Raw genomic sequence first — 7,894 nt, 5'->3', positions numbered from 1 at the left:
GTTGCTTTTCAGATGCAGATTTAACCTTGTTTTCTTATCTTTCTTATTTTTCCAGACTTTGTCAGTAGAATTTCAATGGCTCTGTCGTCTTCACTAAAAGATATCATGTGCGAATGCGGGTTTATTGTCTACCTATAACCCTTGTTTTCCTTTCTTTATTCTAAAAGTTAACGGAGTTCACATGGCTATAAGAAAACGTATTGAGTGAAATGTGGGTTGTGGCATCCGTAGATTCCCAACGTTAGTCATGTTAATGATTGTAATAACAGACAGCCATAACCGAAAAAAAAAAAAAAAATGAAAGATAGGAGAATAGTTTCAAAACTATTATCTAAATCTTTCATTAGACTTATTTTGTTTATAGTGGAAATTACTGCTATTTCATCAACAGGGTGATCAATTGCGGTAATGATAATGATAACAATGGTAAAGTTTGAATAATAATAAATATGATAAATGATAAATATAATGATGGTGATAGAGGTGGCAATATCAATATTTACGATAACAGTAATCACAATAATGTGGATAATGATAGTAAAAATGATAATGAAGATGATGAAAACAATGATGGTAATAATGACGATGATAATGATATCAATAAAGATAATGATAATGATGATAATAAAAGTTAAGATAATAATGATGAAAATGAAAATGATCATACTAATAAGAAGGATAAAGATGTTTATGATAATGCTAATGATACTTATTATGATAATAATAATCATAATCATAATATCAATAGTTATAATAACAATAATAATAATATTGATAATGGTATTGATAATGATAATAATAATAATGGATAAGGATGATAATAATGAAGATAGGAATAATAATAAAACTAAGAGCAATAAGTAATCATAATGCCAATAAAATTAATAATAGAACAAAATAATGAGAATAATGATAGTGATGGTAATACTAATAATGTTCTTATCAATTATGATAAGTAATGATAATAACGATGATGATAATGATGATAATGAAATAATAACGATAGTGATGACGATGATGATGATAATAAAAATGATAACGGTAGTGATGACGATGATGATGATAATAGAAATGATATCATAATAATGACGATGATGATGATAATAAAAATGATAACGATAGTGATGATGATGATTTAGATAATAAAAATGATAACGATAGTAATGACGATGATGATGATGATAAAAATGATAACGATAGTAATGCCGATGATGATAATAATAATAATACCAATATCAATAATGGGGATGATGATAATAATAAAAATGATAACGATAGTGATGACGACGATGATGATAATAAAAATGATAACGATAGCAATGACAATGATAATGATAATAAAAATGATAACGAAAGTAATACCGATGATGATGATAATAATAATACCAATATCAATAATGGAGACGATGATAATGATATTGAGCGGAATAATAACAATACGAACACGAATTTCTGCAACGAGAGCATCGTCAGTGAAACGGAATTCAGAAGCAACGAACCCTTGTTGCAAATAGCACAAGATTCACTTTCAACAAAGAGATATTGACGCTGTGACAGTTTTTGCAATAGTTCTTTATCAACTCTGCAACATATGTTTTTTTGTTTTTTTTTATTATTATATTGACAGAGGAAAAATGTAATTCTTTTATTTCTTGTTTTTGCTTTATTGTTTTTTTCCCTTCTGATTTATTTTTAGATTTTGTCATTCAGAAATATATGTATAACTTTTTTTTTTCTTGTCCGTTTTTCGTCACAGCCAGGTCATAATATTTTTTTTTTTTTTTTTAATTTCATGGATCTGTTTACCTTTTCTCTCTTTAAAAAGAAAAAAAGAAATGCTAATTATGCTCAATTACATATTACTATTACTATTATTATCATTATTTCAAATTTCGTTTCGTATTTTCTATATATTCTCTCCTTCATCTTATTTTTCTGTCTTTCTATTCCCTATCTTCTCCCCCACTTCCTCTTCCTCTTCTTTTTTTTTTGTTCTTGCTTTAGTTCATTGTTCTCCATCCCACTCCTCATCCTTGTCCTGATCCTTATCCTCCTCTTCCACCTCCTCCCGCTCTTCCTCCTTTTCCTCGTCTTCCTCTTCTCCTCATTCTCACGCTTCCTGTCCCTCTTCCCACACTTCATATTCTCAAAAATGTGAATGAAATATTTATGTTTATATTATATTTAATATATATATACTAATTTATATATAATATATATATATAATATATATATATATATTATATATATATATATATATCATATATATTTATAGATATATATAGAGACGGAGAGAGGAGAGAGGACGAGAGGATGGAGGAGGAGAGGAGAGAGAGAGAGAGAGGGTGAGAGAGAGGTTAGAGAAGGAGAGGCGGAGAGACGTGAGAGAGGAGAGGAGAGAGAGAGAGAGAGGAAGGGGGTGAAGAGAAGACGAGAGAGGACGAGGGAGACCCTGAAGAGAGAGAGAGAGAGAAGAGAGGAAGAACGAGAAGAAAGAGAAGAAGAATAAAACAAAGATTATAGAAGGAGCGAGAGAGAGAGAGAGAGAGAGAGAGAGAGAGAGAGTAAGAGAGAGAGAGAGAGATGAGAGATGAGAGAGAGAGAGAGAGATTTCGGAGGGGAGAGAGGTGGAGGATGATCTGGGAGAGGATGAGAGAGAGAGAGGTGGAGAGAGAGAGTTAAGGAAGAGTACGGAGAGAGAGGAGAGAGAGAGGAGAGAGAGAGATAGGAGGGAAGAAGAAAGAGAGAAAGAGATAGCTAAAACAAGATACTACATATGTCACAAACTTTAAAACTTACATCTCAAACTTCACACTCTAATTTATCATACAGAAAAAACAACAACAATAACAACAACAACAACAACCCAACAACCCATAAACCTACAACCCGTCACAACAAACCATGAAAAAAAAAAAAGAAAATCCTCAAACCTTTAAAAGAAAAGACACACAGCGACAACAAGTAGTTAACAAACAACAAACCAACAACACACAACAAACTCGAAGAACACAACAAAAAATTCCATAAACCCCCCACAAAACACAAAATATAAGGTCGGGCAATATGAAAGCTATTTGCATGCGATTGAACCATAGGCTTAAGATTCTGTACAATTTGCTTAGAAATGGAGCATATGCCAAGGTAGCCTCACTGTAGTTCTTAGATAACATAGTGGAAATAGAGGGGGGAGAGGGAGAGGGAGAGTGGGTGGGAGAGAGAGGGAGAGGGTGGGAGAGGGAGGGGGAGGGAGAGGGGGAGGGGGAGGGGGAGGGGGAGGAAGAGGGGGTGGGAGAGTGGGAGGAGGAGGGGGTGGGAAAGGGGGATGGAGAGTGGGTGGGGGCGGGGGAGGGGGAGAGGGAGGGAGAGGGGATGGAGAGTGGGTGGGGGCGGGGGAGGGAGAGGGAGAGGGAGAGAGGGAGGGAGAGGGAGAGAGAGAGGGAGAGGGGGAAAGGGGATGGGGGAGGGAGAGGGAGAAAGAGAGTGGGAGGAGGAGGCGGTGGGAGAGTGGGTGGAAGAGGGAGAGGGAGAATGGGTGGGAGAGAGAGGGAGAGGAGGAGAGAGAAGGAGAGGGAGAGGGAGATGGAGAGTGGGAGGGAGGGGGGGAGGGAGAGTGGGTCGGCGAGGGAGGGAGGGGGAGGGAGAGGGAGAGGGAGAGGGAGAGAGAGAAGGGAGGGAGAGAAAGAGATGGGAGAAATCTTTTTGAACAATTACAATAATAATGATAATGATATAATGATGGTAATGATAATGATGATGATAATGATAATGATAATACTAACAGTAGTGGTGATGATAATGATAATGACAATGATGATAACGATAATAATGAAAATGATAAAAATAATGATAATAATAGTAATGATAATGATGGTAATGATAGCAGTAATTATGAAAATGATAAAAACAATAAAACTGATGATAAAAATGATACTAAATATAGTTAGGATAATGATGACGATAATAATGTTGATAACAACAATAAGAAAAATATGCACATGTGAATATATGTGAACACGTATATGAAAATGTATATATCAGCACGTTTTTCCTCATGAATGTATGTCATTTTCCTCTAGATATTGTGTTACTACTTTCACTATCATTATTGCTACCCCTTTCATCATCAGCATTACACATAGGCCTATAATTAGTACCAATTGGATCTCAAGTTCAAGTTCCGAGAAAAGTGGACTGCGTCGTTGCCATGGTAACGAACGTACTCTCTTGAGACGCTGTGAGTCTTCTTGTTTATCTTTCGTCCATTCATGTTTTTTCTTTTAAGATTATGATTTTTTTATTGTTTATTTCAGTGTTTTTTTGTTTTCTTTTATAGTGGTTTGAGAAATAGAGAGGGAGTGAGAGAAGGTGGGAGAGAGAGAGAGGAGAGAAGAGGAGAGTGAAATGAGGGAGAGTGAGGGGAATTAGGGAAGTGAAATTGGAGTAGAGGGAGAGAGAGGGGAAAAAGATGGGAGTGATGGGGAGAGAAGGGTAAAAAGAGAGAAAGAGGAGAGAGAGAGAGAGAGAGAGTGAGATGGAGGAGAGATGGAAGGGAGAGATGAGAGAGAGAGAAGAGGAGAGAGACCCGAAGATGTGTGAGAGAGAGAGAGAAGAGAGAGAGACGGAGAGAGAGGTGAGGGAGCGAGAGGGGGGTAGGAGGAGAGAAGACGAGAGAGTTGAGAGAGAAAAAGGAAAGTGAGGAGAGAGAGTGGGGTAGGGGTAACAAAAGAAAATATATATCAGGAAATATATGTTCCTTTAATAAGTCATCAATCAAAGTGTAATAGACAAAAGCATTTACATAAATCTTAATGTCTCTAAAACATACACTACCCCCACCAATAATTACCAGATAAATATTTGACGATGCTATAAAAAAAATAGAGAAAAACAAACATCCCTAAACAGTATTCTTATTAGATATCACAAAGACACATGTTCAGAGTAGACAAAGTAAATTCCTCAAGGACATAATGATAAAAGTTGAAAAAAACGAGAGAGAGAAAAAAACAACAACATCATAACGATGATAAAAACTCGTGTGAATGAGCTGCGGTACCTATTTACTCTGCGGTACATTTCTGCTAGCAGCGAGTGACGTCATACTTATTTCTCTCTCGCTCTTTTTCTCTCTCTCTTTCTTTCTGTGATTGTCTCTGTCTTTCTCTTTCTCATTCTCTATCTTTTTCTCTGACTCTGCTTCTCTCTCTTTCCCTCTCTCTCTCTCTCTTTCTCTCTCACTCACTTTCTCGTTCTCTATCTTTTTCTCTGATTCTGTCTTTCCCTCCCTCTCTCTCTCATTCTCTCTTTTTTCTCTGACTCTTTTTCTCTCACTCTCTTTCACTCTATCTCTCTTTCTGTGACTGTCTCTGTTTTTTTCTCTCTCTCTTTTTTCTCTGACTCTCTCTCTCTTTCTTTCTTTTTTCTCTGACTCTCCCTCCCTCCCTCTCTCTCTCTTTCTCTCTCTCTGTCTCTCTCTCTCTCTCTCTCTCTCTCTTTCTCTCTTTCTGTGACTGTCTTTGTCTTTCTCTCTCTCTTTCTTTCTTTTCTCTCTGACTCCCTCCCCCCCCTCCCTCTCTCTCTCTCTCGCTCTCTTTCTCTCTCTATCTCTCTTTCTGTGACTGTCTTTGTCTTTCTCTCTCTCTTTTTTTCTCTGACTCTCTCTCTCTCTCTCACTCTCTTTCACTCTATCCCTCTTTCTGTGACTGCCTCTGTCTTTCTCTCTCTCTCTCTTTTCTCTGACTTTCTCTCTCTCTCTCTCTCTCTCTCCCTCCCTTCATCCCTCCCTCTCTCTCTCTCTCTCTCTCTCTCTCTCCCTCCCTCCCTCCCTCTTCCCCCTTCCCCTTCCCTTCCTCCTCTCTCCCTCCCTCCCTCCCTCGCCTCTCTCTCTTACTCCCTTCCCTTTTCTATCTATCTCCTGCCCATAAGGGAATAAAAAATACTAATAAAATATATAAAGTCGATATTCCAATAAACCTCCATGTAAGGCACGAAAATAATCAACAAAGATTAGCCCAGCTGGTTCTCGAACCCCGGAGGAGGAAATACACAATGGCAAGGACCCCCCCCGCATCTTGGGGTTTGAAGTGGGCATGGCACACACCGCAAGGGTCCGCACGCGAAGAACAGCTGCATGTAATTGCCCTTGGTGAGGCTCTCCGAAGAATAGAAACTACGGAAACCCATCATTTGTAGATATATATATTTTGTTAGGAGAGGGGTTGCTGTATACAAAGAACATTGAGTCTTTGTTTGATGAGTGCAAGCGAGGTATGGGGTCTATGGGGACTCCGGTCCGTGATCTGGCTGCAGTGTAAGTTTTTTTTTTTTTTTTTTTCTTACGCTTGCGGCTATACGACTGAAGGAGGCGACAAGGGCGACCAAGAAGATGCCGAAGGAATATGTTTCGAGGAAAATCGGGATGAAGGGGGTTGGGGTTGGTGGCGCATGGCCACTGCTGTCCCTAGGCGGTGCTGCAGTGGTGGAGGAGTGCACGGCGCTGGATCCCGGCAGTGCGAGACGCGGCCGCAGGTGATGTCGAAGCCTCGCCCGTGCGCCAGCAAAAGCCAATGCGAGAGACGGGAGGGTGGGGGTGGGGGGAGGGGGTGTCCCGTCATGTAGGAGAAGGTGAGGCCTCGAGGAAGATGATCAGGAGGAAGCTTGCGGGGGGGGGGGGGATAGGTCACCTGGCACTAAAGTGTGATGTTATGTTGATGTAAATGGGGACGACCCAAAACAAACTGGATGAGGTCCAGCGTGACCAGCGAAGACGTGACCGCTAGGTGAGGTCAGTGGTGGAGGACAGGTGGGAAAGAGGAAAGAAGGAAAGGGAGGAAATGGAGGAAAAACAGGGCGCCTGTGGAGGGGGGGAGTGGGGGTGGGGTGGGTGGGTGGGGGGGGTGGGGTGGCCCCGGGGTGGCCCTGGGTGGTGTGGCATTGTACCTGGGGCCCTTGAGTGCCTTGGGGGTTGGGGTGGGGGGGGGAGGGGGGATATCAAGGGAATTGGGGGGGGATGGAGGGGGGGATGGGATGTGGGTATGATCCTGGGGGGGGTGGGGGGGGGATCGGGATGGGGGGGAGGGAAGGGAGGGATATGGGGGGGGATAATAGTTTATTTCGTGGGAGGGGTCAAAGGGGGGGGGGGGGGAGATCGGTGGGTTGGGGGGGGAATCCATGGGAAGATTCAGGGATCAACACGACGACGTCCCGAGAGGCAGGTGAGACGTCGGGCCAGCTGTAGACGCCTGTAGACACTACAGGGGAATTTGCGAGAGGTGTTAGACAAACGATTGACTCCAAACCCCCACTTTTGACGAAAGGCAGTTACTTGCAATTTAGCAGGAGGACTTTTTCGAACAATTTTTGATTAAGCATAGCGGGGTGCCATAGCTACCTCGTCATTGTGACCTCGTCGTGAGACCGTCTGTGAGGACAAGGATGAAATCACCCCGATTATATAATGACGTAGATGTAAGACGTGTATTTCGTGCTTGTCTATTATTGTATGTTGTATTTTTATATCTAATGTTTATCTGGTACATTTTATTTATATGGATATTATGAGCCTGTGATGAGACAGCTGGAGGGGTCAGTTAGCATGCTGCTGGCTTCTTCTGATGCATAATTTTATGTCACAAAACATTTAATCAACCAATCTCTGTCTCTCTCTATCTACTCATCACTAACTCACCCACCCTCACCTCCCCTCCCCTCCCTACCTCCTCCCCTCCCTCCCTCCCCCCCTCCCTCCCACCCTCCCATCCCTCACCCTCCCACCCTCCCCCACCCACCCACCCACCCTCCCACCCACCCACCCACCCTCCCTCCCTCCAACCCCACCCATCCCAACCCACCCCCCTACACCCCTTCACCTCACCCTACTCCCACTCACCCT

This window comes from Penaeus japonicus, unplaced genomic scaffold, assembly GCF_977035675.1.
Source record: "Penaeus japonicus unplaced genomic scaffold, GWHDUDI00000001_assembly GWHDUDI00000039, whole genome shotgun sequence".
Classification (NCBI taxonomy): Eukaryota; Metazoa; Arthropoda; class Malacostraca; order Decapoda; family Penaeidae; genus Penaeus; species Penaeus japonicus.
This window is presented reverse-complemented; position numbering follows the sequence as displayed.